At 45.6% G+C, this 13,776-nt stretch overlaps 1 protein-coding gene across 1 annotated transcript in view; it reads right to left on the bottom strand.

Annotated features, from left to right (window-relative positions):
• Window positions 1-583: 583 nt before the first annotated feature.
• Window positions 584-13,776, bottom strand: part of ZNF34 (zinc finger protein 34) — a 28,446-nt gene continuing 15,253 nt past the window's right edge. The window contains exon 7 of the transcript XR_007126777.1: window positions 584-699. The gene's annotated coding sequence lies outside the window, so the exon portion shown is untranslated. The remainder of the gene's footprint in view (window positions 700-13,776) is intronic.

Genomic DNA, 13,776 nt, shown 5'->3' on the forward strand with positions numbered 1-13,776 from the left:
GGGAACACAAGCAAGGGGACAGGGAGAAACAGGCTCCCCGCTGAGCAGGGAGCCCGATTCGGGGCTTGATCCTGGGACCCGGGGATCATGATCCGAGCCAAAGGCAGATGCCTAAGGACTGAGCCACCCAGACATCTCTAGTTTATTCATAATTTTTAAGTTTTTTCCTCTCTCTTGAAAACAGCTTCTCGGGAGAAATGAAGGACTGTGACCCTTAGGTCCGAAGCGGTACACTGACGCATATAGACACTCGTTCTCCCCAATCTGTGATGCAGGTGGGAGGAGCCATCGTCACAGGTGAAACTCGGGAAGCTGAGGCAGCAGGTGTACTGCAGAGAGGAGACGGGCTCCTCCTGAAAGGAGTCAACATCACTGATGTGTAGAGCAGAGCGGCTGGGACAGCAGGCGCTAAAGCAACGAGCAGACAGGACTTGGGATCACTAAGGAGATGCTGGAGAGAAGATGAACTCGCTGAGACGCTCCTTCCGCGACGGCTGAACCTCCAAGGAGATGCTGTCCAGGCTGGTGCGAGGCAGAGGGGCTAAATCCCTCAGGTCCTCGGGTGTTAGGTGTAGATAGTAGCCGAAGTCACTGGCCCTCGGGCAAGCTGCCACCCCCGGCCTGTGGAGTCTGTAGCTGGCATCTGGCTCAGCGGCTGCCCCTCAGAGCCCGCCACTGCTTGGGGCACAATTCTTAACCCTGCGGAGAGTTACAGTAAGAAATAGTCACGTTCTAGTCAAGACGAGAGTAAGAGTTCAGGTAAACACAATGTACAGAAATACTTGTTTGGAAAAATGCCGCATGTGCCACAGGACAACGTACGTGATACGGTACAAGTCATTCTGGATTGCTAAATGCACCAAATATAGGGTTTCCGGGGAAATCTGCAAAATGCATAGTTTGCTTTTCGACCTTCTTAAAAGAAGTGTACCTACTACCACTCTGCCTTTTCTTCCTGCTGACCTGTCCCTGACCCATTCGTTGGTGAGTGCACCGGCTCAGGTGTCCGTGGAGCTGGGAGGTGAGCCTCAGTGCCCTTCTCCCTGGGGAGGATCCCTGGGCCATGCATTTTTGTCACTCACCCCTCCAAGGATCAGGACGTAGCATAGAAACTGCTGGAACATATGGGCAGTCTGCATTTTTGGAAGTGGCATCAGGCACTAAAATGACCTTTGGGATCTCTTCACCTTGTTTTTTTGTTGTTGTTGTTCTTGTTGTTTTGTTTTAAAGATTTTATTTATTTATTTGACAGACAGAAATCACAAGCAGGCAGAGAGTCAGGCAGAGGTGGGGTGGGGGGAAGCAGGCTCCCCGCCGAGCAGAGAGCCCGATGCGGACTCGATCCCAGGATTCTGGGATCATGACCGGAGCCGAAGGCAGAGGCTTTAACCCACTGAGCCACCCAGGCGCCCCTCCCTTCACCCTTGTTAACAGCCTTCTCAGCCATTACTGCCCACCTCTGACTGGTCAGCAACATTCCATGCTTATTTTGGACCTTTTAATTTTTATTTAGAAGTCTTTACATCTAATGCATTTTAATCCTTCTCTTATTTTTCCTTACTGCTATCAAGAATTTGACACTTAGTTCTCAAATTTTCTGTAAGTTAGAAAATACCCAGAGTTTTATTTCCGTGTACTATGTATGATCTGACATTGTCCAATAAAAAAGGAATGACTAGAACACCTATTCGTGGGTGAAGGGAGATTAATAACTCTGCCGTAAGGATCTACGACAAAGCAGTGGCCAGAGGACATGCGCTGGCAGTTCCCAGTAAAGGGAAGTACAATGAGGAGAGCCTGGAAAAGGCTGAAGTGTGCCCGTTTCAAACAAAAACATTCCACCTCCTGATCCATTAGTAAAGGTTACCCAGCAACACACAGAGCTACGAAGGTGCTTTCGTGTGTCGCTGGTAGTACAGTCCAGCCCAGCTGTGTCAAGTACAGGACATGTGAGGAGCCATCGCTTCTCTGGAGAAAGACACCTGCGCAGCAGGACCCAGACTGAGGTGCCATGCAGAACAGAGATGGCCCTGAGGGAGGCATGAGCACTCCCAGAGGACAGGCCCATGAGGGTCCTTTGCAGGAGATGGGCTTGCTCTAGGGCTGAAGAAAATTCTGGGATGGGGGTGGGAGTAGTGCTGCCCCACCTGGGTGAGTTTGGGCAACACATGGTTTCATGCATCAAAGTCCCTGAGCTGAGAAAGCAGGTGAGGTATAGGGGCCCCAAGACTGCCCTCCCCTCTGACACCAGTCACAAATTTGGGGATCCCAAGTTCAATAATTTGCTGCTAGGACTCCTCGAACTTGCCTTGAAACCTGATATACACCTGGTTACAGTGTATTACAGGGAATACCACAGATGAAATCAGACAAGGGATTGCATGGGGGCAGAATCCAGGAAAAGTAAAAAACGGGGGCCTTCTGTAAAGTCACGGACGGCATTACTGCCCTGCCTCTGATATGTGACATGTGCACAGAGTACTGCCAACAAGGGAAGCCTCAGAGTTCTTGGGGTTTGGTGACACAGACACAGATGGCCACCCTCATAACTGACCCAGTCTCCAGCCTCTCCACAGGCTCAGTAGATCCCACACGGCCAAAAGCCCCTGCCCTGCTGTTCCCCGCAGAGCTCCCGGCTCTAGCTGAGTAAACAAAGACTGTCAACAGGACACTCCAGCTGCCCAGAACCTGGGACAAAGGCCATCCCTCCCCTGGAGTCAGGATAATCCTTTTCGCACAAGTGGTGAAGAGTGTGTCAGATCCCAGGCCCACCTCCAACTGCTCCATGAGCTTGGTCCAATCACCTTCCTCAGCCTCAGCTTCTGATCTATAGATGAGAATATCACCATTGACATCACAGAGCTGCTGGGAAAATGAAGTGAAACCTACAGGAAGACCAGCCCAGCATTCAGTTCCGTGTGGTCTGTGTGCTGGAAGTTAGTACGACTCTGAACAGGTGCAGCTGTCATGGGAGGCAGGAGCCATATGGAGAACAACAGGCCAGGGGAGCTGCTCACTCACCACAAGGAGATAGAAATGTTCCCCAGCCCCAAGGGATCTTGAAGAAGCTCAGCCCATAGTCACACAACCCATGCAAGCAACAGGCTAGGCAGGGCAGAGTTGGCCCTGAACAAGGACCCACTCCCTCCTCAGCATGAAAGCCCACACAGCTCCTCCAGCAGGGACTCTAGGACAGCCTAGAGGACACCAACCCCAGGGGGCATGTGAAGACTGGCCCAGCCCCTAAGAACAGGAGTGGGACAGCCCTTATGGAGAGATCCAGCTCTGGGACACTCTGGCTCAGATCGGATGCTCTGCCTGGGTCCCTCTGCTTCAGAAGTGTGTACTGTGCAGCCACAAAGATGTGGGCATGGGTACCACACACTGTGAGCACGACCTTACCTGGCCTTACCATGAGGTTTGGGGTAAGCTGTGTCGTATTTTACCCAGAGGTGCTGACTCAAGGCTGCCCTAACAGGCCTGCTGTCTGATCCTCTGACACCAGTAGTTCATCTCCTGACTGGTTACTGCCCACAACTATTAACAATTCCTAACAGTCTCCTGTGGGCTGAGATGACATGGCTCCAAAAGGCCCTCTGTCACCGCAGGCTGACAGCTCAGCCGAGGCGGCAAGAGAACAGCGGCAAGGAGTTAACCCACCAGACATCTGGACTGTCCAGTTGAGAACCCCAATCCTTAGATGGGCTTGACACTTGTCCCCTGGTAAAGTGTGTCACCAATGGATGGTGCCAGCCCTCTTCAGCCAAAACCAAACAGCCAAGAAAACTTGTAAAACCATGTTCTCTAGTTTTGCACCATGAAAACCACCAGCGTATTTTTTCCCAGTTATTTCCATTACATATGCTTCTTCAGACTGCACTGCCCACCACACCTCCCTGCCCCTTAGCCCTCTCACCTGGGGCTTTAGGGCTCTTTTCAAGGCCACAATCCCTTGGGAGTGCCACTGGCTGTAGGGACACCCATGCCGATAGGAGGAAGGGACCCCCAGAGCAGCAGTCCCTAACAGCCCAACGAGAAAGTATCAGGGCCATTAGCAGTGAGTGATAAGGCTGAGCATGTGAAAGATGGCTCCCATTAAAACCAACACAGAGAAATGCAAATTTCCCGAGTAACCAGTCGAATGCAATACCAGCCAGAGTCGTGCCCATTTAATTAGCAAGCAGAGGTGAAAATTACAAGACTCAGTACAGGGAGGTTGTGTGGGACTCAGACTGTGCTCCACTCAACTTTGCATCCTGACATGGAAAGTGAATGTTTCCAATGATTCACTGCTGGTGACATCATCTATTGGGTACAATACTGGGTACAACCACTCTGGAAAGCATTTATATCAATGTCCTTTAAAAACTTTTTCCTGTTCCTGGGGGACCTGGATAGCTCAGTTGGTTAAGCGTCTGCCTTCAGCTCAGGTCATGATCCCAGGCCCTGGGATCAAGCCCCATGTTGAGCTCCCTGCTCAGTGGGAAGACTGCTTCTCCCTCTCCCTCTGCTTATGCTCTGTCTCTCAAATGAATAAAACCTTTTAAAAAAAAAAAAAAAAAAGATTTTTATTTATTTATTTATTTAACAGAGAGAGACCAAGCAGTCAGAGAGAGAGAGAGAGAGAGGAGGAAGCAGGCTCCCCGCCAAGCAGAGAGCCCAATGCGGGACTCGATCCCAGGACCCTGAGATCATGACCTGAGTCAAAGGCAGAGGCTTAACCCACTGAGCCACCCAGGCACCCCTGAATAAAATCTTTTTTAAAAAAATTACCCTGGTCCTAAGAATATATTATAAAGACATCATTTAAAAAGAATAAGACACCAGGGCACCTTGGTGACTCAGTGGGTTAAAGCCTCTGCCTTCAGCTCAGGTCATGATCCCAGGGTCCTGGGATCAAGTCCCGCATCCGGCTCTCTGCTCAGCAGGGAGCCTGCTTCCTCCTTTCTCTCTCTCTCTCTCTCTGCCTGCCTCTCTGCCTACTTGTGATCTGTCAAAATAAATAAATAAATACTTTTTTTAAAAATATAAATAAATAAAAAGAGTAAGACCTGAAATTTAGTCACTGTAACATATGTCCATTTTATATGCTTAGATAGAATTGTGTTGCTGTCACAAAGGCAGTTGTCATGGAGTGATGTCATGCAGGAACCCATCCCTCCAGCCAAACAGCTACTTGGCTGGGAGGAGCTGTCTGAGGGAACTATTTGGGAACTGTAACTAGTCAAACACTTACTTGCAGCTTCCAGGAGTGAGTTTGATGAAGAAGGTAGTAAATTTCAGCAAACTTCCATGTCTAGCACCGCACCTACATGCCCATCCCCTACCCCATGGCATGCAGCATGTGGACAGCAGCCTACATTCCTGGCATTGCTGCAGCCAGGTCGCGTACAGGCCTTGTCCTCCATGTATCAGGCTTGTGTTTTTGACAGTTCATTGCCACTTTTGATCACTGTGATGCTAGCACAGGTTCATCTGCCATCATTTTAGCTACTGATAGTTTCTGGGGAGGGGCAGAGGATTAAAGAGATACTTGTTTCTTCTCTTTTTGGGAGACAGACACTCAATGAAATCTTCAGGATGCTGGATGACCACACAGTGGAACACAAACTTCAAAGACCACACACATTGAAGAATACAAACTTTGAAAAACCGAAAAAAGTCACAGATGGCTCCAGCCATTGACAAGTAAGATTCAGCAATCTCTGAGGGATAGGAGAATTAGAATTCCAGAATCACCACACATAACACTCAAAACATCTAGTTCTCAACAAAAAATATTACAAAAGATACAAAGAAATTGGAAAGTATGGCCCATTAGCAGGGTAAAAATAACTTGATGGAGACCATTCCTGGAGGGGTGCCCAGGTGGCTCAACTGTCTAAAAATCTGACTTTGGCTCAGGTCATGATTTGAGGGTCCTGGGATCCAGCCCGGCATCAGGCTCCCTGCTCAGCAAAGAGTCTGCTTCTCCCTCTTCCTCTGCCTGCTGCTCCCCCTGGCTGTGCTCTCTCTGTCTACCAAATAAATGAATAAAATTGAAAGGGAGGAAGGAAGAAGGAAGGAAGGAGAAAAGGAAAGGGAAAAGAAACCATTCCTGGAGACACAGGATTTATTAGTCAAAGTTGTTACATTAATGGCCTTAAATATGTTGAATGACCAAAAAGAAGCCACGGACAAAAAACGAAAGGAAATCAAGAAAATGACATATAAACAAAATGATAATATTAATAAAGAGACAAAACTTATAAAAAAAGGGAACCAAACAGAAATTCTGGAGCTGGAAGTACAATAACTAAAATGAAAAACACTCACTATAGCAGCTCAAAGATTTGAACAAGCAGAAGAAAGGATTAATGAACTTGGAGATAGGGCAAGTGAAATTATCCAGTATCTGAAATCTGAAGAGACGTGAATACGCCTGTCCAGGAAACTCACTAAACTCCCAACAGGATGAACAAAGAGATATTCACACTGAGATTGTAGTCAAACTGTCAAAACCCAACAACAATAAAAATGAAAGCAGCAGCAGAGAAATAATTCCACATGCACAAAGGGACCTCAGCGGGACTAGCTGCTGATTTCTTTTCACAAACCATGGAAGCCAAGAGGTACAGGATGGCGCATTGATTGTTTGAAAGGAAAAACATTTTCAACCAAGAATTCAATATCCAGCAAAACTACCCTTCAAGAATGAAAGTGAAATTAAGACGTTTTCATATAAAGAAAAACTGACAGAGTCCATTATCAGCAGACCTGCTCTACGAAAATGCTGAAGGGAGTCCCCCGAGCTGAAATGAAAGGACGTTATGAAAGTGATTCAAAGCCATAGGAAAAAATAAAGAACACTAATAAAAGTAACTAAATAGGTAGTATTACTTTACTTTTGTTAGGGTTTGTAATTCTCCCTAAATGATTTAATATTCAAATGCATAAAACAATAATCATATGTCTGTGTTAGCAGACATAAAACAGATAAAGGTGTGCTCTGTGACAATAGCAGGATATTTATACTATTAAAATTACATCTGTATTGTTCAAATTAGGTTGTTATAAGCTTAAGATGTTAATATAATCCCCACAGTAACCACAAGGTGTACAGAAAAGAAAGGAATTAGAATGGTATACTATAAAACACACATACACAATTACAGAAAATAGGCAGTAACAGAGAAATTGAGGAACAACAACAACAACAAAAAAGACATAAGACAGATGACAGTGTTAGGGTCCGTAATCAAAGGAATGAGACTGATATAAAGCGAAAATCAAACAAAGCTTTATTTCACACCAAGCATCAAAAATCAAACTGACTGGTAGGGGCCATTTCTTACGAAGAGATGACGACGATGACCCCGACAAGGTCACTCCCAAGACGGCCGCTCCAGATGAGGCCGCTCTGGACAAGGCTGCTCTGCAGATGAGGCCACTCTGGACGAGGCCGCTCCCCAGTCAGAGCCACTCCCAAGAAGTGGCCACTCCAGACGAGGCCACTCCCAGGATGAGGCCGCTGCTGATGAGGTCGCTCCCCAGACAGGGCCGCTCCCCAGACAGGGGCTGCTCTGGCGAGGCCGCTCCCCAGACAAGGCTGCTCCCAAAAAGAGGCCACTCTGGAGGAAGCCGCTCCCAGGACGAGGCCGCTCCCGACGACGAAGAGGCGATGACGACAGTGACGATGACAAGGAGGACAACAACCCCGATGACACAGACTCTGCTCCCCATGACGCCACTCTGACAAGGCTGCTCCCCAGAGGAGGCCACCACTCCAGACGAGGCCGCTCACTGACGAGGCCGCTCTGAATGAGGCCGCTCGACGACGAGGCTGCTCCCCGGAATGACGCCGCTCCAGCAAGGCCCCTCACCCCGAGCCACGATTCCGGGCGGCGAGGCCACTCAGGGCGTGGCCGAGGCTCGGGGCGGCAAGCCCCCTCGTGGTGGGGCTGCGGCTTGGGGCCGCGAGGCTGTTCGCAGCGGGGCCCCTCCTCTGTGGAGGCGAGGCTGTAGGCGGTTCCCCGCAGAGCCGCTGCCGAGGGCCGCAGTTCCAGGTGGCAGGGCCGCTGGCGGCGGGGTCGCCAGCGGCTCTTACAGCTCTGACAAGAGCTCTTACAGCTTCTACAGCTCTAACAGCTCTCCTTCTCTCTCTGACGACTCTCCTTCTTCTTCCTTCTTCTGCCTTCTTCCTCCTCCGACAGCTCTCCTTCTTCTGCTCCAGACAGCCTCGCAGACCAACCTTTATGGGGGTGGTTGAGCCCCACCCACACACAGGTGGCCAACTGAATCCCAATTCACCCCAGTGGATATATGCATGCCCCACCGATTGGACGTCTCCACCTGGCCTGCCCCGCCCCTACATCCAGGGTCCACAAGCAAGTTCCTCTGGGAAGGGCAGGCCCTTAGAGACAGAAGTAAATCTTTCATCAGTAATCATATAAAATATAAATGGATTAAACTATCCTATTAAAGGTAGAGACTGACAGGTTGGATTTTAAATAATCAGGATCCAACTCCATGCAGTCTATGAGACTCACCTTAGATATAAGGAACAAAGAGACTGAAAGGATGAAAAAATGTATTTCATGCATAGTAACTAGAAGAGAGTTGAAGTGGCTCTAATATTATCAGACACAAGAGACAAGCTGAAACAAAACAAGGTTAGAGGGGCGCCTGGGTGGCTCAGTGGGTTAAGCCGCTGCCTTCGGCTCAGGTCATGATCTCAGAGTCCTGGGATCGAGCCCCGCATCGGGCTCTCTGCTCAGCAGGGAGCCTGCTTCCTCCTCTCTCTCTCTGCCTGCCTCTCTGCCTGCTTGTGATCTCTCTGTCAAATAAATAAATAAAATCTTTAAAAAAATAAAAAAAAAAACAAGGTTAGAGAGAAAGAAGGAAATTATAGATTGATAAAGCTTCAATATAGCAAGAAAATATAAACACATACACACCAACAATAGAGTCCCAAAATAAAGCAAAGATGATAGATTTGAAAGGGGAAGAAAAAGTTCTATGGTAAGGATAGGAGGCTTCAATACTCTGCTTGAAATAACAGATAGAGCCAGACAGGAAATCAACAAGGAAAGAGGACCTGAAGGACATTAAAACCAATTAGGCCTAATGGGCATCTATAGAACATTCCGCCCAACAGCAGAACACACACTCTTCTCAAATGCACACGGAGCATTTTCCAGATCATACTATATAATCTAAAAGCAAGTAATAATGTATTTTATTTTATTCTATTTTATTTTTTAGAGAGAGCAAGCAGGAGGGAAAGGGCAGAGGGAGGGAGAGGGAGAGAATCTCAAGCAGGCTCCATGCCCAGTGTGGAGCCCACTGTGGGGCTTAATCTCATGACCCTGAGATCATCACCTGAGCCAAAATCAAGAGTCAGACACTTGTGGCACCTGAGTAGCTCAGTCAGTTAAGCATCTGCCTTCAGCTCAAGTCCTGATCCCAGGGTCCTGGGATCGAGCTCCATATCAGACTCCCCGCTCAGTGGGGAGCCTGTCTCTCCCTCTGCCCCTCTCCACTCGTACTCTCTCTCACTCTCAAATAAATAAAATCTTAAAAAAAAAAAAAAAAGGCAGAGACACTTAACCAACTGAGCCACCCAGGTGCCCTTGTAATATATTTTAAAAGATTAAAATCATAAATTATCTTTTCCAATCACATAGAATAAAACTAGAAATCAATTACAGAGAAAAACTGGAAAATTAAACCAAGGTCTTAAACAATAAATGGGCCAAAGAAGAAATTAAAGGGAATGTAGAAAATACCTAATGACAAATGGAAACAAAAACAACAAACCAAAGCTTATAGGATGCTGTGAAAGCAGTGCAAAAAAGGAAACCTACATCTTTAAAAGCATACATTAAGGGGCATCTGGGTGGCTCAGTCAGTTAAGCATCTGCCTTTGGCTCAGGTCGTGATCCCAGGGTGCCGGGATCAAGCCCCATGTTGGGCTCGCCGCTTGTCGGGAAGCTTGCGTCCCCCTCCCTTTGTCTGTTGCTCCCCCTGCTTGTGCTTTCTGTCAAATAAATAAATAAAGTCTTTAAAAACAAAACAACTTCAGTCTCTTGATAAAAGCACTCATTAAACCAGAAATAAAGGGAAATTTCCTCAGCATAATGAAAATTATATAGAAAAACCTAATGTAATAGATAATGGTAAAGACTGAAGGCTTTAAGATCAGGAAAAAGTAAACGATGCTCATTTTTGCTACGTCTATTCAACAAAGTACTCAAAATTCTAGCCAGAGCAATTAGGCAAAGAAAATAAGTACAAGGCACCCAAGCTGGAAAAGAAGTAAACTATCTCTGTTCACAGATGACGTGATATTCTACTAGGAGACCCTGAAGACCGCACACACCAAAAACAAAACAAAAAACAAAATCTTAGAAACAAATGAATTCAGCAAACTAGCAATATACAAAATCAAGACATAAAAATTAGTTGCATTTCTACACATTGATAATGAACAATCCAGGGGCACTGGGTGGCTCAGTGGGTTAAATGTCTGCCTTTGGCTCGGGTCATGATCCCAGCATCCTGGGATTGAGCCCCCCATCGATCGCAGAGCAGGGAGCCTGCTTCTCCCTTTCCTGCTCCCCCTGCTTGTGTTCCCTATCTCGCCATTTCTGTCAAATAAATAAATAAAATCTTTAAAATAAATAAAATCTTTTAAAAAATTAAAATAAAAAATAATCCAAAAAAAGAGACTAAGAAAACAATTCCATTCTCAATAGCATTACAATAAATATAATACTTAGGAATAAATTTAATCAAAGAGGCAAAGAACTTGTACACTGAAAACCAGAAATGATCACTATTAAACAACAAAAAAAGAACATGTAAACAAATGAAAATACATCCCATGCTTTCAGAAGACTTGACAGGATTAATATGACACCACCACCCTAACTGATCTACAGATCCAATGCAATCCCTAACAAAAGCTGTGATTTTGCAGAAATAGAAAAATACCATCCTAAAATTCATATAGATCCCAGATAGGGAACCCAAATAGCCAAAATAATCTTGAAAAAGAACAAAGTTGAAGGACTCCCTCCCTGATTCCTACACTTCCTATAAAACTACAGTAAAGGGGCACCTGGGTGGCTCAGTGGGTTAAAGCCTCTGCCTTCGGCTCAGGTCATGATCCCAGGGTCCTGGGATCGAGCCCCGCATCAGACTCTCTGCTCAGCGGGGAGCCTGCTTCCTCCTCTCTCTCTGCCTGCCTCTCTGCCTACTTCTGATTTCTGTCTGTCAAATAAATAAATTAATTAATTAATTAAAACTACAGTAAATGACAGCATGGTATTGAATAGAACAGAACCCAGAAAGAAACCCCTATATATATGGTATATCTATATCTACATATATATATACATATCTATCTATCTATCTATACATCTATATATGCACCTTTTTACAAAAAGGTGCAAAAACTACTTATGAACTGTTCCCCACCCCCACACACCCCACCATTCATTATGTTGAAAGTCTAACCCAGTGTGCCTGTATTTGGAGATAGGGACTGTTAACAGGTGATAAAGGTTCACTGAGATCATAGAGGCGGGGCCTCATCTGATAGGGCTGGTGCCCTTGTGCAAGGAAACGATGTCTGAGATCTTCTCTACCATGTGAGGGCAGAGTGAGAAGACAACTGTATTTCCGCTAAGAGAACCCGCACTAAGGCTGAATCAGCCTAACCCTTGATCTTGGACTTGGTTTCCAGAACTATGAGAGACAGATTTGTTCTGATATATTTGTTTTTTTATGCCACCCAGTCTGTATTTTTTTGGCAGCCTGGGCCAATACAGGCATACCTCCTTTTATTGTGCTTTGCTTTACTGTGTCTCTTACAAACTGAAGACGTATGGTGACCCTATGTTGAGCAAGTCTATTGGCACTATTTTCCCAACAGCACTTACTCACTTTGTGTCTGTCACATTTTGGTAATTCTCTCAATATATCAAACTTTTTCATTATTATATTTGCTATAGGTCTGTGTGATCAGTGATTATGACTTGTTGAAAGCTTAGACGATGGGTAGCATTTTTTAGAAATAAAATGTTTAGGGGGTGCGAGGGTGGCTCAGTCGATTAATCAGCTGCCTTTGGCTCAGGTCATGATCCCAGGGATCAAGCCCCACTTCGGGCTCCCTGCTCAGCGGGGACCCTGCTTCTCCCTCTGCACCTCCCCATTTTTGCACTTTCTCTCTCAAATAAATAAAATCTTCAAAAAAATGAAGTGTTTACATTAAGGTTTGTACAGTTTTCTTAGACATAATGCTACTGCACACTTAATACACTGTATTGTAAATGTAACTTCTTTATGAACAGAGAATCCAGAAATTAATGACTTGCTTCACTGAGATATCTGCTTATCACAGTGATCTGGAACTGAACACACAGTATCTCTGAGGTGTGCCTATACTATTCAATGGAGAAAACAGTCTTTTCAAAAAATGTTGTAGGGAAAATTGGATGCAAAAGAAGTTGGACCCTCATAACAATACACAAAAATTAGCTTAAAATGGATCAACGATGGGACGCCTGGGTGGCTCAGTTGGTTGGACGACTGCCTTCGGCTCAGGTCATGATCCTGGGAGTCCCGGGATCGAGTCCCGCATCGGGCTCCCAGCTCCATGGGGAGTCTGCTTCTCTCTCTGACCTTCTCCTCGCTCATGCTCTCTCTCACTGTCTCTCTCTCAAATAAGTAAATAAAATCTTTTAAAAAAAAAAATGGATCAACGACCAAAACCTAAGACCTAAAGCTATAAAACTCAGGAAAAAACATAGGGACAAATCTTCCTAACCTTAGATTTAGCAATGATTTCCTGGTTATGATGCCCAAAGCAGAGGCAACAAAAGAAAAAATAAACTCAACTTCATAAAAATGAAAAATTTTTGTGCATCAAAGGACATAAACAAGAAAGTAGACAGAATTCACAGAATGAGAGTAAATATCCAAAAAATCATATATCTGATAAGGGATTACTATGCAAAATATACAAAGAACTTCTACACCTCAAAAAAAAAAAAAAAAAAAAAAAAAAAAAAAAAACCAATTCAAAAATAGGCCAAAGAATTGGACAGACATTTCTCCAAAGAAGATATACAAATGTCTATAAAAGCCTGAAAAGATGCTCAACATCATTAGTTATCAGGGAAAATGCAAACCAAAACCACCATGATATACCACTTTACACGCATTAGAACAGATATTTTTTAAAAAAGGAAAATAACAAGTGTTGGCAAGAATGTAGGGAAATTAGAACCCTCTATCCATCACTGGTGGGAATGTAAAATTGTAGAGCTACTGTGGAAGTCTGCCCGTTCCTCAAAAAGTTAAATGTAGAGTTACCCTGACCCAGCAATTTCACTCCCAGAATTAGACCCAGAAGTACTGAAAGGATCCAAAGGGTGCCTCGCTGGCTCAGCTGGTTAAACAACTCTTGAATTCAGCTCAGATCATGATCTTGGGGTCGTGAGATTGAGCCCCACATCAGGCTCTGCACTGGATGTGGAGCCTGCTTAAGATTCTCTCTCCTCTGGGGCGCCTGGGTGGCTCAGTGGGTTAAGCCGCTGCCTTCAGCTCAGGTCATGATCTCGGAGTCCTGGGATCGAGTCCCGCATCGGGCTCTCTGCTCAGCAGGGAGCCTGCTTCCTCCTGTCTCTCTGCCTGCCTCTCTGCCTGCTTGTGATCTCTCTCTGTCAAATAAATAAATAAATAAAAACCTTTAAAAAAAAAAAAAATTCTCTCTCCTCCTTCCTCTGCCCC

This window comes from Lutra lutra, chromosome 4 (assembly GCF_902655055.1).
Source record: "Lutra lutra chromosome 4, mLutLut1.2, whole genome shotgun sequence".
NCBI classification, from domain to species: Eukaryota; Metazoa; Chordata; class Mammalia; order Carnivora; family Mustelidae; genus Lutra; species Lutra lutra.